Source organism: Lissotriton helveticus, chromosome 6, assembly GCF_964261635.1.
Source record: "Lissotriton helveticus chromosome 6, aLisHel1.1, whole genome shotgun sequence".
NCBI lineage: Eukaryota > Metazoa > Chordata > Amphibia > Caudata > Salamandridae > Lissotriton > Lissotriton helveticus.
Genome location: NC_136067.1, coordinates 16,227,778 through 16,254,734, shown reverse-complemented (window position 1 = coordinate 16,254,734; position 26,957 = coordinate 16,227,778). Strand labels below are relative to the sequence as shown.

The window sequence follows — 26,957 nt, the reverse complement described above, 5'->3', positions numbered from 1 at the left end:
CCAACTTGGTGTTGACGATGGCGAACGAGGAAAAATGTTGCTTGGAGTTTGGTTTTCCTCACATGCGGTCACCAAGTTGACGTTAACGATCGCAAGAGCGAGAGCGAGGAAAAAAACTTTGCATCGCGTAACGGAGTTTTTCAGAACTCAGCGAGCTCTGCGTAATGCGGAGTGTGGGAAACTCTGCAAACTCCGTGAGCGGAGCGGAGTTCACCACCAAGGGTTATTCAGGGGGTGGATGTGGTCACTCATACTTTCAGCTCGAGATCTCTTAGAGATACTGAAGTCAATTGATCGACCATCAAGAAGGAGCCTCGGCAGTTTTTTGGGACTGTAAAGAAGTTTAAGTTGTTATTATGGGGAACTGAACTCGTGGTGAAAACTGATCACAAGCCATTGCAAGAGGTTTGGAAAAAAAGGGTGGATTGTACTTCCCCCTGTATAACTATGTTACTATGTTACTGGGTACTTATAAAGCACACGGCTTCTCCCTGTAGCGTCCCGGCCTTAAAAGAAAAAGAAACCAGTGACAGAGCCAAGCAGGCCGCCCCAGGGCCGCTGACCTATTGTGAAAAAAGCCAAGTTTTTAATCCGCGTCTAAAGCTAAGGAGGTCCTGCACCTGACGTAAGGCTGGCGGCAGATTATTCTAGAGCTGCGAAGCTACCACCTGAAAGGACTGCCCGCTCATCCGGAAGTGGGAGAACCTAGGGATCTGCGAGAGCCGGTGATTTGAGGAACTCAAACTTCCGGGAGGAACATAGTGCTGGCATCTGTTTCTCAGATATAAGGCCCCAATATTATGAAAGGCCTTAAAAGCCAGAACCAAAGCTTTCAAATGTGTCCTCTTACGTACTGAAAGCCAGTGCAGACACTTCAGGTGAGGAGTCATGTGTGTACTAAGATCCACGTTTTGCACCACCTGTAGGTGGCCAAGAAGATATTCAGGAAGGCCTAAATACAGAAGAGTCACATAATCTAGGCGGGACAAAATCAGTGCTTGTACTACTGTTTTCCTGTGGGAAACCGGGAGTAATGGGAGTTTCTCAACATTTTCAGTAGGCCAAAACAGGTGCTTGCCACGGCCTGAACCTGAGATTTCATGGACATGTCCGCGTCCATTTTCACCCCAAGATTCTTAACAGTTGTAGCTAAGGTAGCAGGAGGGGACATATTCTGCGGCCACCAATCACGCCACTACTCCCCCGGATTATAACAAAAAAAGATAATTTCAGATTTTTCAGAATTGCACATTAGTTGATTCTGTTTAAACCACTCAAAAACTGCTGACAAGCAGGTGTTTATCTCATTCCCATTCAGGGCCTCATCCTTACCGCATGTGAACAACAATTGTGTGTCATCGGCGTAAGATATGACTTTAGCGCCGTATTGTTCTGCCAACGGCGCCAAAGGGGCCATAAAAACATTAAACAGAGGGGGGCTTAAAATAGATACCTGTGGAACACGCACATTCAGTGGCAGGATAGGGGCTGCAAAAGGGGGAGACCAGACCGTTTGCTGACGATTCTCCAGGTAAGATGTAAACCACCGCAGAACCGTGCCCCCTATGCCACATCCTTGGAGTCTACCCAAAAAGAGGTCATGGGGCACGGTATCGAAAGCTGCTGAGAGGTCCAACAGTATCAAAACAGCCTTCCCTCCTTTGTCAAGTGCGGTTTTAATAGATTTAGAGATTTCCAGAAGGGCTGTTTTGGTACTGAAATTAGCTAGAAATCCTGATTGGCTGTGATGTAATACACAATTGGTCTTGACAAAGTCCGCAACAACTTAATTTACGTATTTCTCCAGGACCTTGGAGAAAAAAGGCAGCAAAGAAATTGGCCTGTAGTTGCTGGCTACAGAAGGGTTGGCGGAGGATTTTTTTAGGAGGGGGAGAATTTTCCCATGCTTCCTGCTATCCGGCATTGCTCCGTCAGCCAGAGAGAGGTTCAGGACCCTGTTGACAGCTGGGTTTATCACCTCTGCAACAGCTGCCAATATTTTAGCGGGGTAGGGGTCTGAGGGTGAGCCTGATTTTAGTGATTTCATTATTTTCAGGGAGTCATCCAACATATTTGGAGGGAAATGCAATAAAGATCCACCCGCATTGGGTGAGGCAAGGGGGAGCTTGCCAGTAATGGCTGCCAAGGCAGTGGGTGCTTTCCCAAGCGTAGCTTGAATGGCAGTCATTTTTGTATAAAAATAATGTGCAATGCGGATCGTCCATTCATTAGTGGGAGCAAAAAGACTATTGGTAATGCAGGGAGAAGAGAAGTCTTTGACAATTTTGAACAATTCCTTCATTTTGATGCCTGCTTTCTCTATTTTTGAAGACCGGAAGTTCTTCTTTTCCAAGCGGACTTCGGCATAGTGGGCTTTTAATGCCGCTTTGTGCACTAACTTATCCCCAACGCTGAAATTCTTCCTCCAGACTCTCTCCAGACGTTTGCATGTACTTCTGCTTTTCTTGAGAGTCTCCGTGAACCATGGGGCTGAGGCTCTACCATCTTTAGCTACACGGGACTTATGAGGGGCAAGCTCATTCGCACGAGATTCCAGCCAACTTTCTAGTGAGCATACGTCGTACATTAAGTTGCCACTATAACAGATAGGATGAGTTTTAAGTGCACTCTCAAGTGCAGCCGCGGTCATCTGATTAAAAGATCTAAAACTTCTGGTGCGGGGCCTACAGTGTGTTTGAGACCGAGGCGATTTCCTGCTTACTCTGAAAGTAAGTAAGCAATGGTCTGACCAAACAATAGGAAAGGGCGGGTCCATTTTTAATCTTATCCGTTGAAAAAACCTGATCAAGGATGTGGCCCCTTTTGTGCGTGGGGGAGAAAATATATGGGGTCAGGTTTAGCATTCTAAGAGATTCCTACAGTTTCAAAGGCTCAGGGTCAGTGCATTGATCCATATGGATATTAAAATCTCCTAGTACCAGACATTGTTTATAGTTTGCCACAATAGGTGCAATAGCGCTGCCTAGTGACTCCAGGAAATGGGTCGCCGGCCCAGGTGGTCGATAAATTACAGTGCCTGCAATTGACTGATGGGCCGATACCCGTAGCAAGAAACCAAGACTCTCGGCACCTTCTAACTCTAGAGTGAGTAGAGCTGTGCAAAAGATTTTTTTTTTTATAAATTATGACAACTCCTCCACCCCGACCACCCAGCCTATCCTTTCTTAATAACAGGTAGCCGGTGGGATTGGCATTTGTAAAAGTGGAATTGGAGCCTTCATGGAGCCATGTCCCGGTCAAAAACATAACATCAGGTTTAAGCTCAGTGAGAGCGTCAAAGATTTGAAAATCGTGCTGTTTCATAGAACGTGTGTTCAAAAGCATAACTGTAAGGTCGTTATTGGCCAGAGCATTCTGCAGCAAAGGGGGGGTGTGCCCAGAGTTCGAGGGCTCACTAAATTTCCTGCGTCTGAGGGGGAAAAATCTACCCAATTACAGACACTACATTTGAGGTCCTTCGTACTGGCCACAGAGGATGAATGGGGGCGGCAACTCATACACTTACCAATTGCCAACAGACATTTCCTGCTATAGTATTCGTGGCTGTCCCTTGAATACAAGGTCCTTGGTGTACATCAACCAGAGTTTGCGGTGCCGGACGCCACCGGGACGCTGACAGGCGCAGACGGGCTTGCCTTAGGCGCGCCTTTGGCCCACCAGCTGCGCGCCTGCTGCGCGCTCACACAGTGTCCCGTTTTAAAGGCCCGACGGTGAACAACTAACCGTGCCTTAACCAAAATGGCGGGTCGTTCCGTTTTCGCCCTGATACCGCCTTCCCAGGGTTCGATTCCCACCGCCCACCACACAACAAAATTCCCAGTCAGAGGTCAAATAAAATGCAACTCGATTTTAAAATATTACTAAAGCACCAGAGAGAAATCCAGCCTTGCAGCTTCACAAAAGATTAAAAACAATGTGCAAAAAGCAAATGTATTAGCAGCAGCGAGGAGGTGCAGCTGTCTGCGCTACCACGGCTTGTAGGGTGACAGGACTTTAATTTTAATATTGAGTATATTCCCAGTGTTGAAAACAAGATGGCGGACTGGTTTTCAAGTTTGGTTGGAAGTGAGTCTAAAGTGGATGAGGTTGAATGGAATTGGTGGAAGGGTGATGAAACCAGGATTTGTGTAGTCACAGATGGCTGCATAATGGAAGATATGTGTTTAGAAGAAGTCCGGAAGGATGAGGTCTTTGAGAAAGTGTGGAAGATTCTCAGGAGATTTTGTCTAGGTCGAGAGCAGAATTGGGTGGTTTTGAGAAGGTGAAGATGAACTGGGGGTTAGCAAGGATTTGGTTCTGAGAGAAAACAGATTGTTATTTCCCAAAGTTTTGAGGGGTCGCTTGTTTTAGTTGGCGCATATGGGACACATTGGGATTTGCAAAATGTAAGAACACTTGGTAAATGCATACTGTGGCTGGGGATGGACTTGCAGATGGAAAGATTAGTAAGGGATTGACATGATTGCATTGTAGGTATAAAAGTCAAAAGGTTGGTACTCCCCTTTTGGTATGCAGGTAGATTCCAGGAGAGGCGTAGCAAGACCTTTTCGTGGATATTCTGGCCCCATTGATCAAAAGGGTGGTGGCAACGGGTACCTGACAGCTTTGATGGATTTGCTGTCCAGATGGACTGTCGTTAACATTGTTCACAACATTTCTATGAGTTCTGTGTGCAACTTTCTGGATCAGGTGTTCATTGGTGAGGGCTTTCCTAGTTTCATTCATACTGACAATGTTGTTCAGTTCACTTCCTCTGAGATGGCGTCGTATTTAAAAGAGACAGGTATTTCACACAAAATATATTTGTATATCAACCGGAGATTAATGGTATGATAGAGACAATTAAATGTACCTTGAAGGAATCTATTCAGATTTCTAGGGCTATAAAGAGGATTGGGTCAAAGGAATTTTAGATAGGATGTTGGAGTATAGATTTGCTCCTCAGTCCACCACTGATTTTACATCCTTTGACTTATTTTAGGAAGCGCAAGCCCAATAACAGGATGCGTTCTCCTTGGGTACGACCATATGGTGAGGGGAACAGCACTCTAGAGGAAAGGTTGGAAGTGGGTAGGACCAAGGAGCGCCACATGCATCAAGCTTTGGCAGAATCGCAAAATTCGGCCGTTTGCAAATGCAAAAACCTTTTTTGGGATGCATCATTTTTTTTTCATTTTTCGCAATTTAAGAAATCGCAATTTTTTGCGATTTCTTAAATGCTATGCATGATTTTTTTTAATTGCGAATTCGCAATTAGGAAGGGGAAAATTACCATGAAGTAAACCTTCATGGTAATTTGCGAAAAGTTTCAAAAAAGCACAAAAGTGCATTTTTGAAACTTATATTTTACACACACACATGCCCTTGGAACATGTGTGTGAGTAAAATGTACTTACGTGACATTTCAGGGGTGCAGGGGGGGTCCTTTGGATCCCCCCTGCACCCTTGAAATTGCATTCTCATTTTGCGATTCCTTAATTGCGAATTCGCAAAATGAGAATGCCTTCCCATTGATTCCTATGGGCCTCTAGGCCCATAGGAATCAATGTAAAGCGATTCCTTAATTGCGATTCGCAATTAAGGAATCGCAAATAAGGAAAATTAAGAAATCGCAAAAACATTTGCGATTTCTTGATGCATAGGAATTTGCGATTCCTAAATTGCGATTCTTTAATTTTCGCAATTTAGGAATCGCAAATTCCTACAATGATGCATGTGGCCCTAAGTAGTTGTGACAGGAAGAAGTTGAAGTTTGATAATCACAAAGCAGTAAAGGATGTCAAGTTGGTAGTTGGTGAGGTAGTAAGAGCTAAATCACCTTTATAAACTCAGGAGGTGAGCATCTTGGCAACCCACTAAGGGTGGTCAAGGTGTTCAAGGGAGCTGCAAAATTACAAAATTGAGAGTATGGAATTTCCAAAGATTATCTGTAAATAGGTAGTTTGTTTTTCTTTTGGGGGAAGGTGGTGTGGTATCTGTGTATTGTTTTGTGTATTACTGTGTTGAATATTATTGGTTCTTTATGTTCATATTGTTTGTATTAAAATAGCTCCTGTGTCTCCTGCCTGCCGGTTGGAATGCAGAATGTTATCTTTAAAAGTGCCTATGATTGCAGGCTGGATACCTGAGTGGATGGAGTTTCCTGTTCCCATGGAATAAAACTTGGATTTAACATTCTTTACTGAATTAGATTGTGTTTTATCTACCCTACTTTCACACGTTTCTAGTCTGACAGCCCCTTTTCTAAACGTCCTCCCAAACTGTGGGGCTCCCACTAACATATCAACAATCCACCACCCCATCCACCCTCTGCCACAGTCTTTGTACTCCTTTTAGACTACCCTCAACCCAATCTTTCTCAACTCCATCATACAAAACAACAAAACCTTACACCACAATACAGCCTGCAATATTCCATACGTGTAAATCCACTGCACACCATACCTCATACACTAAAGCCACCCACCACAGAAAAAACACACAATGCCAGATGACGTGACCGCACAGCGGTTACTGAGGAGGATTAAACCACATGCTAGGTGCCAAAACACTGTTTTTAGACCAGTATTTTAGAATCAAACCTGGGGGGAGGGACAAAATGGGTAACTTTGCTGTCTACACAGTATCATAACAGATTATTTTTTTTGCAGATGGGAGTGTCTTTTCAATTATGTGTTTGACTTGAAACTTATTGTGTATATTTTTCTGATCTGATGCACACTGTAATGTGTTTGTTTTGAATTTCCTCAATGAAGGTTTTGAAAATCCCCCCCCCAAAAAAACCTGAAGCTCTTAGCACTTTAGTTTTAAAACTGATATTGAATTATTGTTGTCGGGGGAGCTGTGTTAAAGCTCTGATTGGGGGAAGTTGTGTCTTTACTGACACTGTTTGCGCTCTTTCGAGCAGCCATTGTTCCGGGTCAGCGCTCTTAAACTCCAGTTGATGCGACCATGTGCAGTGGGAGTGCCGCTGGCACGCTGACGACGCATCAAAGGCAAGCCCGTCTGCGCCCGTCTGCGCCCGTCCGTGCCCAACCGGGACCAGAGGCCAGACCCCCTGTATCATCTCCCCAAAATAATATTCGCTATACTGCTGAGCAGCTGAGACAGCTAAATGGAACTTTAGGAGGAAATTTCCCCCATTCCATCTCCCTCAGCAAGCCTGCCCTTGGCTGTTCTAATTGTTTGTTTAAGTCGTTGCCTTCTCTTCTCAGCCCCCGCCCTCCCAGAAAGTATATAATATGTTGTTACTAAATTACAGGTCTCTGCCCCGGCACACTGCGGGATTTCTCTTCTCCTAAAAGATTTAGGTCCAGAAGTGTTGTTTCTTACAGAAACTTGGCTGAATACAGCCTCAGAGCCTGATGTTGTTCAAGCTCTATCCCCAGGATATCTAATTCAGAGATTGGACAGAATGATAGGCAAGGGCGGCTGTATCGCCTTCATTTACGAACATAACCTTACCTGCCTTATTCGGCAGTCCGGTAGAATACTGTGAGGACCTCCATTTTTCAATTGGGCTCTCTCCTACCCTCTCTCTTTCAGGTATTCTTATATATACCGCCTGTCCGGACTTAATAGCCATTTCTGCAAATCCTTACTGGAAGCAGCTGCAAACCTTGCCAGCACTGCTGCTAATCTTACCCTGTTAGGAGATTTTAATCTGTATTTTGACAACCCCACTTCCCTAGCTGCAACAGAACTCTCCCAGGATCTTGCGGCATATCAGCTCACTCAGAAGGTTCTGTCCGCGACTCATATCAAAGAACACCTGCTTGACCCTATATTTTCCAATCTGGAGGATATAACTGGGAAGGAACCTATTCCCTTACCCTGGCCTGACCACTCCTTGATTCCGTTCTCATGGAGCCTTATAATTATGACTCTCCATAGTCGACCTATGCAAGCTTTGTCCCGTGTCTGGACTAAAGTCCCCTTAGACAAGTGGGTCTGGGAATTGGAAAGGTCAAAGCCAACCTCGGCCCGAATATCAATCCGGCTCTCGCTAATGAAAGCGTTAACAGCCGAATAGAGGGCACCCTCGACCGGGCCCTTCTGGAGAAGCTGTTTCAGATGAATAAGACGGCCTGATATTCCCCCAAACTTCAGGAGTTAAAACAGAGCTGTAAAACATTCAAAAGAGCACGGGGAAAAGACTTCTCCCCCAGCAAGAAACTGGATTATCGAGAAGCAGTTAGAACCTATAAGGCAGAAATCAAAAAGGGCCAAGGCTTCGTACTATGAGTAGCATATTTCCCTGGCCTCCACCTCTCCACTGGAAACCTTTCATATTGCGAAAAAATGACTTAAACCCCCTCCCTCCAGATATTCAGATGTGTCAGGTTGTCGATGCAATGAACATGCTGATTATTTTTATCATAATATTCAAACTATATATCCCTCCTTCCCCTCGGTTGATAATTATTCTAATCAGGAGGATACTGGTCTGCCGGATCTGGGACATTCTATACAGGTTTCCCCCAATGAACCAGGAATCATTCCAGGCTATTTCAACATAGGTTAAGAGTGGATCGACAAGTGATCCGGCCCCACCCAATATTCTGACGCAGGTAGCCAACACAGTAGCCACAACCATTACTGACATGATTAATGTCTCGCTCTCCAGTGGGAAAGGGCGATGGTAAAATCTCTCCTGCAGAAACCTAACTTGGACCCAGACTCCTTGAACAACTATTGCCCCATCTCGCTCCTTCCGGGGATCAGCAAGATAGCGGAGAAATATGTTAACCTCACACTCTCTACATACCTGGAATACCATAAACTTTTCCACTCCTCTCACATGGGCTTTCGACCGTGCCAAGGCACAGAAACTGCATTACTATCAGTAGTCGAGGAATCCAGAAAGATTCTTGATGCAGGAGGATCCTCTGCTGTGATTCTCTTAGATTTGAGTGAAGCTTTTGATACGGCTATCCGCCAAATCTTGGTTCAACGACTCAGAGGTTTAGGGGTAACCGGTACAACCTTATTGTGGCTGCAGTATTTCTTTGAGGAAAGATCTTTCCAGGTGTTTGAGTGTGAGGCTATCTCAAAAGCTCAGCCTCTTCATTGTGGAGTTCCTCAGGGTTCGTCCCTGAGCCCCACTCTTTTTAATGCTTACATGGCTCCGCTGGCGGATATTGTGCTTCCTTTTGGGGTTCACATAGTTACCTATGCTGATGATACGCAATTGGTTGTGGCACTGAATCACCACGATTAGGAGTCCATGGGCCTTCGCCCCTGTCTCGAGGAAGTCACCAAGTGGATGAACCGGTCACATTTGAAATTTAATGGCGACAAGACATGGTTCTTGGAGATCCTATCTGCTTCAAAGCAAGTACTATGTGGCCAGTCTGTATGGGCCCAGCCGCTGTTCCAAAGACAGAGATAAAGCGTCTGGTGTCTGGCTGGACCAGGATCTCCGTTTTAAAGTTCAGGCCAGGAAAGTTGCAGCCTCTTGTTACGGTATCCTCAGGATATTCCGTAAAGTGCTCCCCCTTCTTTCCTTCCTGGCTAGAAAGCTGATGATTCAGGCACTCATTTTGTCTCGGTTTGATTATGGCAATGCCTTATATGTAGGCGCGCCAAGTTCTGTAATTCTAGAACTTCAGATAGTGAAGAATAGTGCAGCAAGAATGCTCATGGGGATCTCATCTCATCTATCTGCGATGCCCGCTTTTTGATCCCTCCACTGGCTCCTTATCGAGGAGAGAATCCGATTCAAGGCCCTGTGCATCACTCAGAGGTCGCTTGGAGTGAACTGTCCTCCAATTAACCTCTCCTTGGTCCGGCCCTACCAGACCAATAGGCAACTGCGTTCAGACGAGCTTTTTTTAGCAGTTGTTCCCAGGATCAAAAAGGCCAGAAGTGGGAGGCAGCTTTTTTCTTACAATGCTGCCAGACTGTGGAACTCGCTCCCTCTGCCCTTGCGGAAGGAACATAATCATTTGGCCTTCCGCAAACAGCTAAAGACGTAGCTTTTCCCTTAGGTGCTCCCTTCTACCTCTATGAATTGCCTTAACGCTGGGATGCCTCCGCGTAGCTACGCGCTGTAGAAGTGCTGTTTCATTCATTCATTCATCTCCCAAAACACCATACTTTGCAAAATTTGGAATTTCCTCGTCCATTTGCAGGTTACCAACCCTCTGGGGCATATTTACAAGTCCCTATTGCCACCGTAATGTCATTTTTCTGGATATTATTGTGGCGAAATGGGCTTCGCCTTATTTACAAGGTACTGTTAAGCCACTTAATGTGGCTTAATGCTGCCTTGTAAATACGGTACCCTTTCACGCTATACTTAGTGTGAAAGGAGTGGGCAATGGGTGTTGTTGTGGGCTTCAGCACGACACTCATTATAACATCACTATAACTTGCCCACCGGCACCTCTAACAGAGCCACCTCCAGACTTCCGACCTCCTACTCGCCATTCATCCACCAAAATAGCGAGTTAGGTACTCCTATAAAGACCCTGGGGTCTACTCAATCCAACCTATCTTCCCCCCACCCATACATGCCGCCGGGGCTGCTCCCGAACATTTGCCCCCTTGCCCTCTTGCACCCCCAGCATATAGTGATCGCGAAACTCTGCACTCCAGAGCGACTAAACTCACCCAGAGCATTCATGGATCCATTCGGGACCTTATGAACCTCATTCACCTTGCCGTGCTCTCCCTTGCCAAACTCAAGTCACCTCTTACCTCCCCCACCATTCACTGAGCCTCCCAAGCACCCACTCCCGCTACCTCTAAGACATCTTCCCCCATGCAAAAAACCCTGCCACCTCTCAGAGAAGGAATCCTGAGCTCTCGCACTCTCCTACAACTCTATCACTGCCTCCTCTAACCCGCTAAACCTCACGGGAAACGAAATCCTAGCCATCCTCCAAGACCACAACTCTGCCCAAGCCATCCTGTGCCTACTAGATACGAGTCCTGATCACCCCATCAGCACGGTCACCATCAACCCCTACAGGCCTCCTATTCTCCATCACAGAAGTGTGAAGCAAAGCATCCCGACCGTCCAGACCCTTGACACTCCCCCAGACCCCTCCCTATCTGGTCTCTTAATCAATTACCGTTCAGCAGTCAAGCATGCCGCTGATATTACTGACCTCATCCTGAACAAAAATTTAGACCTAGCTATGATTATAGAATCTTGGCTCAATGAATACTCCTCCCCTTGACTTATAAGTCCCTCCCAATTACAACATCACCAGACTTGACAGACACTCCAACAGGAAAGGAGGAGGCATTGCCTGCATCTACCGATCCTCCCTTCTTGTCACTTAACTCTTGGCGGATACCAATCACTCCTGCGAATACCTCGCATCTCCCTTTGCATCCCTCATGACATCTCTGTAACTTGCACATTTTCTACCACCCTCCAGGTTCCAACGAATCTTTCACCGATTACCTCCTTGAAATCATCACAATTAAGATCCCGTCCAATGCCAAAGAGATTTTCCTTGGTGATTTCAACCTGCACTGGAATGACACTAAAGATCCCTACATCATCGCCATAAAAGACCTCCTAACCGACCAAGCCCTGACTCAAGCCTGCTCTCTACCTACCCACTCATCAGGGGCCATCCTTGACTGGATCATTTCTAAGGAATCCTCAGTCAAGCTTATCTCCATAGACCCATGTGACTGGTCTGACCACCACTCCATATCCTTAATCTTACCTGGGACCCAAAAGTCAAAAAAACTGCAACCGGTGATTCCTAAACGCTGGACCAGAGACACTAAGAACCTCAACCGTACAAAACTGGAGGCTCATTGCAAATCTGACCTCCCCCCCTCGCACATAACCACGGTCAGCGACCTCAATGAACATTACTCGTCGTCTATATCAAACATTCTGGACGACCTTGCCTCTCTAAAACTAAAATGAACACAAATCACAGACAGAAACCCCTGGTTCACTGGTCCCCTCAAAACAGAGAGGAGATCCCTACGACAATCTGAAAGAAACTGGAGACAACACCACTCTGGTACGCATCTAAAAATTCTCTGCCAGGCAAGAAACTCCTACAACAATCACATCCTCAGCTAAAAAAAAGAATACTTCAGATCGGAAATGGAGAACACCAAGAATAGACTCCGTAAACTATTTGAGCTGGTCAAACACCAATCAAATAAAGTGGCCAAAACACCGAAAGAAACCCCCAAATCCCTAATATCGTCAGAAAAATTCTCCCCTTTTTTCGCCGATAAATTCACGGCATTAGGAATTGAACTAAATACCGCCACTTACTCCCAACCCTTTTCAGACCTGCCCCCTTTTTCTGCACCACTCCATCTGGCCTCACTTGACATGAATACCCACTGGGAACCACCGTGTAGAGACAAACCAATAACCTCTCTACTAATCTATTCCTAAGATGTTTGATCTCGCATACCAGAGTGATTCTAAAAATTTCAAGATGGAGAAAACCACGTGAGGGCTCGTGTTAAATTTACAGATCTTCAAAGCCTTTTTAAAGAGTCTTATTCCCAACAGACAGCAAATCGGGGTAATCCATCTAGTTCTTTGCCTTGAGTAAGCAGTAGAAGTGGAGAAGTGTGGCTCAATGGTTAGAGCAGGCAGACCTTGATGCAGATATCTGGTCAGGGACCAGGGTTCGATTCCCGCCTCGGCGGGTCTCCAGCTGATTAATTACCCTGACTAGATATTCTCGCCTCAGTGCCTGTTCTGATCATGGGTCCCACGCTGCAACTCTGGGCAATAGCTTGCTTAGTCTTCACAACGGCCCCAAAAGCACTGGGATGCCTGGCTGCACCTGGGGGGAGTGGACATTTCCCAGGAAAGCCAGGAAGGGTTCCTAAGCGGTATACGGACAGCGCCGGGACACCTCCGGTGGAGGTAGCTGTGCGCTTTACAAATTCCGACATTTACATTTTACAAAAATGCAAAAGAACAATACATGTTTCTTGCTTTCCTCGGTCAGATGGCAAGCAGGACACAGGGCTTTTATCTGTGGGTTGCGTCCACCACCTAGTAACAAAAGAGGCTACTGGGATGTCAAACTGTTCGTAGTTGGAGCGATTTGCAACTTCTCTCACTTGCATTACCAAAAATTTCTTCTCACAATATTAAGAGAAGCAGAGGTGATGGAAAGAGTATTATACCAAAAGCCGCTCACACCAAGTACTGTCAGGGAAGACTTAATGCACCCCAACTAAGAGGTGTTAGATGCAAGTGATCGCTTAGAATATCTCTCAAACCCAACCTACATGGTTCCAGCTCATCTATGGTCCTTATACAAAGCCAGAAATTAATTGGCCTCAGTTTCATGTTGCCAACTGTTGGATTCAGTGCAAAATCAAGTCTCAGGGGGATAATGAAGAGCTGTTTGGGAGTCTCAGCAAAGTTCTTAAAAAATTATTTTCAGCGACCCCCAAAAGTGCCAACTTCATAGCGCCTCCAGAGTTCTAAGCAATACAGTGCTGCACGGACTGCTTGCACCCTATAAATGTAAATCTCAGGTGGCACTGCCTGTTTGTGTTTGACTAGAAAACCTAGTTATGGCAGCAACCCTGTGTTTCAATGAGAACAAACTCTTCAAAGTTGTAATAACCAATACAGGTAATTGAATAATCTGACACCAAGATAGGCACATTCTGTGACTCTCTCCATACATGTCTGGCTCAATTTTGCCCCTAAAGTTCTTATGGGGGTTGATGGACATAAACTTTTTTTTGGTCATTCAATTCTAGATCATGAATATTGCAAAATGAAGCAAAGCAGGCCCTGGACATAATCCTCAACAGTGGGTAACCCTCATTGTGCAACACCCCAGGCAATCTGAGCCCAGACCCTGTGCCCTACCCCCACCACTGGAGAACCCCTTGCTGGACACAGACACCAAACATCCCCTTTTTTCATTAGTTTTCCCCAATTCTGTGAGACTCTAGTGGAAGCAAGGGGGCTCTGCTGACTGCCCTGGAGTCTCACATGTGTCAGGTGCCTACGCTGGTTTTCCATGGGACTCCCGTGGGCCTGCGATGTGCCAAAAAGAAAATGTATATTTTCTTAATGTTCTGGCTAGCCAATCAGAGCACACACTCCTGTGGGAGCAGGGAGGCCAAATGGAAGAAAAAAATCTTTGGCTAACCAGATCACTCTGTTATTTGAAGTTGTGTGCTTGCAAAAGTCACTCAAGAGTCCCACTAATATAACCATATAGATGCCAAAGTTGACGTAATTCAGTTCAGCCATTTGGGCTGTAGCCAGCTTCTAAAAGCCCTGTGGAAATTCACTGGGGAAATCAAATTTTGGCACCACACTTTGGGGCCGATTAGTATCGCGGACGGACTTGAGTCCGTCCGCGACCCCTGAGGGGGAGGGAACGTCCTACTATATAGGGTAAATCCCCGGGTATTTCAACTAGGTAGGCTGCGAGCTCATCAATCGTAGGTGACTCCCTGGCTACTCCCACTGGCCTAGAGTAGATATTAATAAAGGCAAGTTTTACTTGATTCGGCCAGGATAGTAGGACCACAAGGATATCGTCAGATGGTACCACTAAGCGTGAAGCCTCACAGCCTAGGTGGGAAGCTACCCATGTTGTTAATCCACCAGAAGGACGGCCTTTGCCCTCCCACCTGGCCGGGATAGAAAAGGACTGGTATCCCTGATGGGTATGTTCCTCCCTGGCCCAGGTCTCCTGAAACATGCAAACATCCCCTGTCTCAATGTATGCAACCCAGTCCGGGGTAGACAGCTTGTTGACAATTCCAGCCACATTCCAACAGATAAGTCTCAGATGCTCCGTATCAGGCGTCACGGGAAGGGGAATATCGGATTGAGCCGGCTCAGTTTGATCATAGTTGGTTACAACGGGTACAATTTCTGTAATGGCTCCAACTGGCTCGGGAGAATCACTAAAGCCATTTTCCGTAGTCATTAATTCCGGAGCTTTATTTGTAAACAGTCAATCAACCCCTTCCAACCCCCCCAAACAGTTAAACCGATTATAATGGAAAAAGGGGGTATCCGGCAGTTGGTTAACTGGACGTATGGCATGTTCCCGATATCTGGGTCTCCGCTCTACCCTTGTCCAGTTGCCTTGTTCTGGCTCATGATACATACGGGTGGGGGGGAAGAAGAAGGAGACTGGCAGGGACTGAATAGTGGAGTCCAGTGATCTATTCGTCCCTGCACAAATGTGTAGAACTGTGCCTGGGTCACGAAAGGACACCATAATACAATCCCCCATGATTGTTTTCCTCGTCCTCCCCAGCCAAGGTACCCTTCTAACCATGGTGATCTCATTATTAAAATGAGGAGGTAAGGGCCTATTCCAGTTAAGCCACTTGATGACTTTCCTCTTGAGTGTTATAAAATTTTCTTTTTCACCACTTTCCAGGGAAGGGGCACCCGCCAGTACTACCATAAAGCTATTGGCTTCCGGGGGCAAATCCGGTCTCTGGGTTCTAGGTGCAAGCCTCCCTTCCTGAGGGGGGGAAGAACTGACATTGGGTTGGGATCTATGGGTTGTGCCAAGGGATGGACCATGTGTGGCTGCTACTGCTAGCTCAGGAGGGGCAGTATTAGGGCTGCTCAATGGGGGTGGTAGTTGAATAGACATAAGTGGTGGCAAGGGAGCGACTACGGGAGAGCCCTGCATAGGGCCCACATTGGGTTTGGATGGTAGTGAACGGGGAGGGAACCTTGCAGAGGGATTTTGCCCGGCAGCTTTATTCTGTTTGCTAGTCGCAGCATTCAGACTCACTAGGGTAGCTTCTAGGGTAGTAAGCCTGGTCTCCAATTTTTTTAGGCTCTCACTGATAGGCGTCAGAAGTGATTTTAGTAAAAATTCTATTCTCCCGAGAGTTACAGCAGGAGATGATATATTAGATAGGGTGTTCCCTAAGTCACTGTTAGCAACGGCATTATTAATTCATCAATATACACATTAAAAAGGGGAAAATTTCATGAAATTCCTGACAGATGATGCAAATTATTAGCAATTCTTCCTCTCCTCTTCATCCTGACAGCTGTGGTTAAAAAGCTAGCTATATTAAACATTTCCCAGACATTATTTAACATTATTTAACATGTTATCTCAGTAGTATGAGGACAGGCCACACACAAAAGACAAAATGAAATTGTTTAACTAAGTCTCAGTATTCGCTCCCCATTGGGGAGAGGAGTCGGCCTAACAGCTAGGGCGCTCGACCTCGGACCTGGGAAACTTAGTTTGAGTCTCGGTAGTGACGCTCAAACGTCTTGTGATTCTGGGCAAATCACTTAATCTCCCCGTGCCCAACAAAAATGGATGTGTGTCCTCATGTAACGTAACTGGTGCTATGTAAAGCACTCTGATACCCGATTCGGATTCGGATCAAGTTCGCACTATATAAAACTCTGCAAAAAAAATAAAAAATATGCAATATATCCTCCCATATTGAGCATTTGTCATATATAATGTAATTAATGTAAGAAAAGTTTCTATAGGGTGTTCTTTCATGTTACAGTGCCTGTGAGCAAGGCTGGAACACACTTTTGACATTTCAATACAGGCAAACACAGATTCAGGAAGGAACAAAAGAGCCTAAACCTCAGGAAACTGGAACACCTGGGTCCACGGTTCCTTAATGGCCACTAGCAAGGCGATATGTGAATGTAAATGTTGTAGTACTTGTATAGCGCCCGAATCACCCCACATGGGGTCTCTCCGGCGCTTGTACGAATACCGCTGTGGGACCCTTCCTGGCTTTTTCCTGTGAGGCACCCACTCCTGGGCACCCCAAAGGTGAAGCCAGGCATCCCAGCGCTGGTGGGGCTGTTGTGGAGATTAAGCAAGCTATTGCCCAGAGTTGCAGAGTGGGACCCATGATTAGAATAGGCACCGAGGCGAGAATTATCAGGTCCGAGGAAATTGAGCCCAAGACCCGCCGAGGCGGGAATTGAACCCTGGTCCCGGGTCTGACCTCTGCATCAGGGTCTGCCGCTCTAACCATTGAGCCACACTTCACCATGTCCTTTCTCTCCACCAACTGCAACTCCCCGATCAACGACACATTTGATTACCTGTCCTTACTACAACACGGTTTTTCTTTCAAAATGGGGGAAAGAACGTAGAGTTAACATAGGCTCCAGGAGCTGCAACTTGCCCTTGCTATGACCGAGAATATCCGCACTTTAGACCCTGCATCAACATATTATCTGCCCAACCTAAGAATGGTAAAATGGACTACAAACACCATAGATTCCTTGGAACAGGAAGCAGAAAAACAACTTCAAGTTGGCACACAGCGATTGAAAACCTATACGTAGATACTTGGGTCAGAGTAAAGGTGAGCAGCAGAGCCAACCTCTCCAGGGCCTTTCCAATACCCTGGGGGCTCTAGCATGGTTGCGCCCTATGAAATGAAATTAATTGAATTCGTACTTGTATAGCGCACTTATACCCTGAGGTGTCTTGGCGTTGTACGCATACTGCTGTGGAACCCTTCTTGGCTTTTCCCTGTGAAATGCCCACTCCTGGGCACCCCCCAAAGTGAAGCCAGGCATCCCAGCGCTGTTGGGGCCGGTGTGGAGATTAAGCAAGCTATTGCCCAGAGTTGCAGCGTGGGGCCCGTGATTAGAATAGGCACCGAGGCGAGAATTATCAGGTCCGAGGAAATTGAGCCCCAGACCCGCCGAGGCGGGAATTGAACCTTGGTCCCGGGACAGACCTCTGCATCAGGGTCTGCCGCTCTAACCATTGAGTCACACTTCTATTCCTGGCAGACCTCTCCTTATCCCTGACTCCTTATCACTGGCTCCTAACTCCCATGCCCGAAGCTTGGCGCTATTCTCCTCTCAAATCTCCTTTATGCCGATGACTTGGTGCTGATCAGCTGGACCAAGCTAGGGATGCAAAACCTTCTGAACTCCACCAAAGAATATTCAATTAGAAATGACCTGACAATCAACTCCAAGAAAACTGAAATCATGAACTGTTCTAGAAGAACAAGCAGCAAAATCAGTTGGTTTCTTGATTCCATCGAGGTCGAGGAAGTCATCAAATACAAACATTCTGCAATAAAGGAAACTTCAAGCTTGACAGGGAGGATATAAAAAGGAAAGGGATTGCTTTAGCAGCAGGTCTTAGGGCACCTTTTATGAACCTGAATGGTCTATTGTATAGCCATTTTTTATCAATTGCAAAGGCCAAGATAGTCTCAACTCTGGCACATGGAAGTGAAGTCCTTCAAGACAGGGACTCAACCACTCTGGGCAACACAGTCATCAGAATCTACAAGGAAATTTTCCATCTCGCCAGATATACGTCACCTGCCTAAATCAGGCTAGAATTTGGTCTAGCTAAACAGTCAATAGTAAGATGTGCAGCATTTACCATCATGAGCGACAAGCTTCAGTCCACGGAAAGGAATACCATAAACAATAACTTCTGGCTAAAGATAAAAAAAAAATTCAGTGGGTGGAAAATGTCTCAAACAATCTTTTGACCTGCTTGGGCCAGCTCAACTATAGTCCACAAGGCCTACTCTTGAGACGTTCCGAAGGACCGCTAGAAAAATTTAATCCCGGGAGGACAAGGTATCTCTCGAAAACCACGCAGATGCAGGGATGGTACTGAATAGTTAACATTCCTAAGACCACAGCAATACCTGGGCTAACCCTTCAGTAGCAGGACCAAGGGAATTTTCTTAAAACTTCACCTTGGCCTCTATCCTCATTCCTGAAGGGACAATAAAAATAAGATATAATGGGCAGTGTAGTGATATCCTGACCCCCTTGCAGTTATGGGGAATCCTAGTGTGACCCCCAGACCCTAATGAGGATCATTGTGGATCCAATGTGGTCCTGCCGGACTGCCACAGAGGGACAACCTCTACATAGAGGAAAAGCCATTTGGATCCTACTTGACCTATCTGCTACGTTTTGATGCTGTTAACCATCTGGTAATAACCCCTTCGCCGCTCACGGTATTCCCCCGCTGTGCTGGGGGGCAGGGAGGGGCGCATTCAGCGCCCCCATGCTCATGACGAGGTCAGCTCGTCATGAGCCATGCGCTCCGGTGCTCATGACGAGCTGAGCTCGTCATGACCGCGCCCGTTCCAATGGAACATTCAGCACAGCAGGGGAATCAGCCCAGTGTGCGAGCGTTCCACGGAACGGGCGCGGTCATGACGAGCTCAGCTCGTCATGAGCACCGGAGCGCCGTCGCTCATGACGAGCTGAGCTCGTCATGAGCATACAAAAGGTTAACACAGAGGCTGAAGGCAATAGGAATCAAAGAGGCGGCCCAAATCCTTCTGAGCTCATTCCTCATGGCATGGGAACAGAAGGTGTGCTGGCCATTTTAAATCAGAGAGATTTTCCCTCCCCAATATTCAGCACTATCCTCAACATTATTTAACATCTATGTTACACATTTGGCTGAGACCAGGGCGCATGGTTTCTCACTAGTATCATACGTCAACAGACAGCTTGCAGCCTTCCTCGAGGCGAACGGATCCCTCGACCCCTCGCAGTCCGGTTTCCGAGCCAACCACAATACCGAGACCGCCCTCATCGCAGCCACTGATGACATCAGAACCCTGCTCGACAACGGGGAAACAGCGGCCCTCATCCTCCTGGACCTCTCTGCAGCGTTCGACACCGTCTGCCACCGCACTCTAGTCCAACGCCTCAACAACATCGGGATCCAAGAGAAGGCACTGGAGTGGATCATCTCGTTCCTCGCCGGAAGAACACAGAGAGTCCGCCTCCCACCGTTCCGATCCGAGGCCACCGAAGTCATCTGCGGCGTACCGCAAGGATTATCACTCAGCCCCACCCTCTTCAACGTCTACATGGGACCTCTTGCAACCATCGCACGCCAGCACAACCTCAAAATCATCTCCTACGCCGATGACACCAAACTGATCCTCTCCCTCACCAGAGACCCCGCCACCGCCAGAACGAGCCTGCACGAAGGGATGAAAGACGTCGCTGAGTGGATGAAGAACAGCCGCCTGAAACTGAACTCAGACAAGACTGAAGTCCTCATCATGGGACCATCGCCCTCCGCCTGGGACGACTCCTGGTGGCCCCCTGCCCTGGGCACCGCAACCAAGCCAACCGACCACGCACGCAACCTGGGCTTCATTCTGGACTCTTCCCTCTCGATGACCAGACAAGTCAACGCCGTCTCCTCATCGTGCTTCAACACCCTGCGTATGCTCCGAAAGATCTTCCGATGGATCCCGACTGAAACCAGGCAGACGGTCACCCAGGCACTCGTCACCAGCCGACTGGACTACGGGAACACCCTCTACGCGGGAACCACAGCCAAGCTACAGAAAAGACTCCAGCGCATACAGAACGCCTCCGCCAGACTCATCCTGGACATCCCCCGACGCAGCCACATCTCCGGCCACCTGAGGGACCTGCACTGGCTCCCCGTCAGCAAAAGGATCACGTTCAGGCTCCTTACCCACGCACACAAGTCTCTCCACGACCTGGGCCCCAAGTACCTCAACGACCGCCTGACCTTCTACACGCCCACCCGCCAGCTAGGTTCTACAAGCCTCGCCCTCTCCGCCGTACCACGCATCCGAAGAGCCACCGCCGGAGGAAGATCCTTCTCCTACCTGGCAGCCAAGACATGGAACTCCCTCCCCATCCACCTCCGGCTGACACAGGACCATCTCGCCTTCAGGAAACAACTCAAGACCTGGCTGTTCGAGCAGTAGCGAAACCCTCCCCAAAGCGCCTTGAGACCCTTCCGGGTGAGTAGCGCGCTATACAAATGGTATGATTGATTGATTGATTGATTGATACGCCGATGACACTCCTATCTTTTTGAGTGGGGAAACCATAGCTGGGAGGTTTCATGGCTGTCTGAAGCGTATCATGGGAACTACTTTAAAACTAAACACAGATAAAACGGAGGTCATGCAGTTTGGGAATGGGACACCGCTTTGGAACGAAGAATGGTTGTCGGCAGAAGCAGGTCAATGCCCGGTACCCGCAGCAATGGTCAGGACTCTGGGATTCCTGTGTGATGACCAACAAAACTTCGGAGGCCAGACAATGTTGCCTTTTATTCCCCTGGCCCTCAGAAAATCTGTTGTAGTCGCTTTGATCCTTTCACAAATTGACTATTGTATTGCCCTCTTCTAGGGTATAAACAAGACCAACTGTCTAAACTACAATCTCTTCAAAATGCCACAGCTAGAATTTTGTTCAACATCCTGAACTACCACCACATTTCAAGCAGCATTAGAACACTTCATTGGCTGCCAGTTCGACAGCGCATTGAATTTAAAGCATTGTGCCTGGTACATAAAGCACTGTTTGGTGTGGAGCAGTTGTTCTACAGCAACTGTTCCGTGGGATTAAATCTGCTAATAAAGGTCTAGATCAGATACCTAGAATACAAAAGGCTAGATGGGAAGGCAGATGCCTGACCTATTGAGCATCCAAGCTCCGGAATGAATAACCTTGCGCCATCAGACTACAACCTTCCAGACCTCTGTTCAGGAAAATGCTTAAGACCTGGCTATTCCCCTTACAGAAATAAGGCATTCATCCTTTTCTAACTTGTTTCCTGGTACAGCGCCAAGACGCCTCGGTATTCATGCACTCTATACGCTTTTTGCTTACTTACTTACCTCCTACAATGCACAGCTTTTGCCCTGGTCAGAAACTTTTGCAGACAGCCAACCAACTGTGGTCAACCAACCCTGCACTTGTGTGCAAGCCTTTGCCCTTTGCACAACCCTTCACTGAGAGCCTACTCCCTCCAGAGACCCAAGCCCCTTTAAATGGCCAAACAACCTACTATGCACAGATTTCACCATATTCCAAACTCTTTGTGTACACTGAACACCTGTTGGCAATTTACAACCGTTTTATGTTAAGTGAATTGGTAAAGTGCACTATCACACTTAACCCTATCCTGGCCTGTGGGTGGGCAACCCCCTCCCATGCACAATGTTCGGCCTGTGCACAACTTCTGACCACTAAAGGCCTGCCTAATTGTTATACGTTTGGGCCTCTTCATCAATCCAATGGTCCGTATAACCTCTTACAGTGGTAATAACACTATATTATAATATTCTGTCCGTATATGAATTTATAATACTTTTATAACCCACTGAAAGGGGCTCTTAAATTTATTACACTGCCAACCCCTTGTTATCATTCTTTCCTTTTATATTGGGCTTTTAACAGTGGCATAACATTTTAATAAGCAATTGAGTCCACTATGGTGCATGCTAAAATGTAACATTTTCTTATTTTTGAACCTGTAGACCTTGTTAGGATTTTTAAACTTGTGTTACTTGTTTTGAGTTTTTTAATTGTTGGTGATTCATTTTCAAAAACATACCAGGACATTTGAACATAGAGTAAAAAGAGATAAAAAATGATTTCTTGCACAGTGACTAATGGTCAGACACCAAATTGTCTCGAATAGAGGAACTTTGGTCCCTAACTACAATAATTTTAGAGCAGATCATATATTAAATTGCCATGTTGGTGTATAGAGGATTTACATCCCTATGGCTGTTCAGGACTTGAGATGGCATTGACAGATGTTCTAAATGAGTGTTTCTTGATAGTACCCCCAATTAAACTTGCTCTGGTACAGGTTGCTTTTTATCATCTTGTCAGACTACATCTCTTTTCCTGTAGGAATTGAAAAAAGGTTTGAAAAGATCAGAGTGTCCTCAAAATGTAGGAAGATACCTATTAGACCAATCAGATCTCTTTTCTTTTTGTCAAACATGCCACAATACCTGTTTTAGTGGTACCGTCACACCATAAAATGCAGAAACTTCCTAAAAAAACCTGCTTAATTGTGCCAAGGAGAAAACATCTGGGTTCAAAGTAAAATTAAACTCCCTCTTACATACCAAACATAACTTGTTTTTATGTTCTGACAGGTTCTGTGATTAAGTCACTGGAACTGTAGCAGGAAGTAAACACCACGAAAGACTCCTGCAGGACCCTCTCATTGGTTTTATGAGTGCCACAGGAGCACCACGCCACCAATGGAAATTAAAAAATTAAAAAAATAAAGTTGATATCAGCCATTTGGTTGGGAAACAACACACTACCCAAAATTCACTAAATAAAAGTAAAGGTAAAAGTGACATTACAGTTAGGTATAGGAAAAAAATCTTAACTTACATTAAAAAAACTGTGAAATTCACTGGTAAAAAAAAAATAAACTTAAAGTGACATTGCCTGTTAACTTACATTGAGAATACCCCATAAATTCACATAAAAATTAAAGGTTAATGTGACATTGAAGTTAGGTATGGTCAAAAGATCTTACTTTGTGTTGAAAAAATACCTAGGTATTAAATGAAAAAAATAAAGATTAATGCAGAGTTATAGTTGGGTATGATAATAAGATCTTCCTATTATATCACTTATGGCATGTTCAATGACGTGAGTGATGACATCACTGATGACAGCTCAAATGATATAATGGGTGACACCATCCATGCTACTGCTCCTTAGACTCTATAAATCCCTAAATCATTTTAGAATACTAAATTGGTAGTAAGGTGCCAACCGACACATACACCATAGAATGATTATATGTACATGTTTGCATGTCTTAAATAGAAATAATTTAGTACTGGAGACAATTTGGATTTACTATGGTAAAAGTTATATGATGTACAGTTCAGCTACCAATAAACTTGTAAGTAAAATCTTTACTTTGTTTAATCAAGGTAAAGACTGAGTACAACTAGTACGAGTTACAGGCATAAGATTATTAAGACATAATATACTGTGGCTTAATTCACAGTTCTTTTGCAAAAATATATTAGAACATCTAGAGCTTATTCTTAAAATTCATTATTCACCTGTGGATTTCAATGCACATGCTGGTGCTCTCATATAGTGCCAGTGACAATGTCTATATAAACTAGAGACTTATTAGGTGCAGAAATGTATTTCCAGAAGTTCAATAAAGAATCTGATACATTGTACAAAGTTGAAAATTGTGTGATGTATGGGTGACTAGCAAACAGCTCAAATCGCAGCATGTCTGTAAGGGGAAACAACCTTTACAACGCAACTTTTACAACGCACTACCATTACAACGAAATTTTTACAACGCAAAAACCATTACAACGCATGTATTTACAACGCATTTTTTTACAACGCAGGTACCTTTACAACGCATACCATTACAACGTAAGTATTGGTAAGTATATAATTATATTTTAAATTTTATGTTTGGGTTTTTTTAAGGGGTATTTTTAGGGTTCAGGGTCAGTTTTCAGTTTTTGGGTAAAAGGGTATTTTTAGGGTTCAGGGTCAGTTTTCAGTTTTTGGGTAAAGGGGTATTTTTAGGGTTCAGGGTCAGTTTTCAGTTTTTGGGTAAAGGGGTATTTTTAGGGTTCAGGGTCAGTTTTCAGTTTTTGGGTAAAGGGGTATTTTTAGGGTTCAGGGTCAGTTTTCAGTTTTTGGGTAAAAGGGTATTTTTAGGGTTCAAGGTCAGTTTTCAGTTTTTGGGTAAAGGGGTATTTTTAGGGTTCAGGGTCAGTTTTGGGTTTTTGGTATTTTTAGGGTTCAGGGTCAGTTTTCAGTTTTTGGTTAAAGGGGTATTTTTAGGGTTCAGGGTCAGTTTTCAGTTTTTGAGTAAAAGGGTATTTTTAGGGTTCAGGGTCAGTTTTCAGTTTTTGGGTAAAGGGGTATTTTTACGATCCAGGGTCAGTTTTGGGTTTTTGGTATTTTTAGGGTTCAGGGTCAGTTTTCAGTTTTTGGGTAAAGGGGTATTTTTAGGGTTCAGGGTCAGTTTTCAGTTTTTGAGTAAAAGGGTATTTTTAGGGTTCAGGGTCAGTTTTCAGTTTTTGGGTAAAGGGGTATTTTTAGGGTTCAGGGTAAGTTTTGGGTTTTTGGGTTAAGGGGTATTTTTAGGGTTCAGGGTCAGTTTGGGGTCTTTGGGTAAAGGGGTATTTTTAGGGTTGAGGGTCAGTTTTGGGTTTTTGGGTAAAGGGGTATTTTTAGGGTTCAGGGTCAGTTTTGGGTTTTTGGGGTACAGGGGTATTTTTAGGGTTCAGGGTAAGTTTGGGGTTTTTGGGTTAAGGGGTATTTTTAGGGTTCAGGGTCAGTTTTCAGTTTTTGGGTAAAAGGGTATTTTTAGGGTTCAGGGTCAGTTTTCAGTTTTTGGGTAAAGGGGTATTTTTAGGGTTCAGGGTAAGTTTTGGGTTTTTGGGCTAAGGGGTATTTTTAGGGTTCAGGGTCAGTTTGGGGTCTTTGGGTAAAGGGGTATTTTTAGGGTTGAGGGTCAGTTTTGGGTTTTTGGGTAAAGGGGTATTTTTAGGGTTCAGGGTCAGTTTTGGGTTTTTGGGGTACAGGGGTATTTTTAGGGTTCAGGGTAAGTTTTGGGTTTTTGGGATACAGGGGTACAGGGTAAAAATAAAATAAAATTAAATTTAAATTAAATCAATTAAATCAAATTAAATTAAATTAAATAACATTAAATTAAATTAAATTAAAATAGATTATTTTAAATTATTTTAAAGTAAAAAAATTAATATATACTTACCAATACTTACGTTGTAATGGTATGCGTTGTAAAAGTACCTGCGTTGTAAATACATGCGTTGTAAATACATGCGTTGTAATAGTTTTTGCGTTGTAAAAATTTCGTTGTAATGGTATGCGTTGTAAAAGTATGAGTTGTAACGTCATACATCCGTCTGTAAGCATTGTGATATCGGTGTTTGCAGCATATTTGTAAGATATTTTGAAAAACTACGGGCGAGTTGTGCACAGGATCTGGTTGGTGGCTAATGAATACATAAAATAAGTTATTAATAATAAAATAATTGACTTAAAATGCTATATCACATGTGGTATTTTTCTTGTACATCTTGTTAAGGTAAATAAGTGTCATTCATTCTTTTAAATGGAATTCAAGGTTTAGGGGATTGACAATCACCTTAATACTTACCAAGTCATAAATTGGGCAATTCACAAAAGTAACTCACTCTTATGAGTATTTTACATGTGTAAGTTTACTCATGCATACATTTCTGATCACATTAATATCTACAGAGATACGGTGTTTCTTATGGACCTGATTACCGGTGAAAAATAATGTCTACTAAATGTGGAATATTTCATAGAAATGCTTCAGTTCTACATGTTGCTAAAAGGCTAGCATTACAGAGGTAATAGACAATTGGGTGTAGATGTACCTCACTGAATACCTTCCATTATGTAAACCATAAAGTAAACAATGATATTAATTGGATGATATACTTACAATGTTTTTTATTATAAAACCTATATAGCTAACTATAATGCAACACACACTCACAGATAGAGACCCTCGCTCACATACATACCCCACATATATAGAGAACATTTTGTGTGCCAAATAAAAACATATCTTATTCACCTTGAGTGGAGTGCTAACTACTTTTTGGGTGGAGCTAATGACATGCTTTTAGCATTTTCAATATATATACCTTACAATTTACCACCTTTACATTAATGTTTGTAAACATAGAGCTTCATTTAGGGTTTCACAAATTGGTTACTCTGTCACAAACATGATGGATATCCTGTGTGTCTTATTGCAAGTGCAGTATATCCTTTGGCACTAGGGCAGCCAGATATCTATCATGTGTGTAATAGAGTAACCCATCCACTAAACTCTGAATCAGGCCCAAAGTCTCATTGATTGGATCAGAGATGTCAGATGATTGAGTTCAATGTAGCACATTATATATGGTACATCTTGGTCTCACTGTCAAGGGTAAATGACTCCAAGTGCACACCGGCTTCCCCAGAGTATGGGACATCTCCCCAGCTCTTAAGGGAGGTATCAACTAGCATGGTCTTACCTCAGACAAACGTCACTCAGCACTGGTGGGAGGGGTTGCTACCTGCCAGTCTGAATAAGTGTGAAATCCTGGCCCAGTGATATTCTGCTTTGGAGGCAGAGACCATTAGT

The 26,957-nt window shown here is 44.9% G+C and overlaps 1 protein-coding gene across 1 annotated transcript in view; it reads left to right on the top strand.

Moving 5' to 3' along the window:
* Positions 1-26,957, top strand: part of LOC144762144 (solute carrier family 22 member 7-like) — a 235,376-nt gene that overhangs the window by 67,757 nt on the left and 140,662 nt on the right. The gene's annotated exons all lie outside the window — the stretch shown is intronic.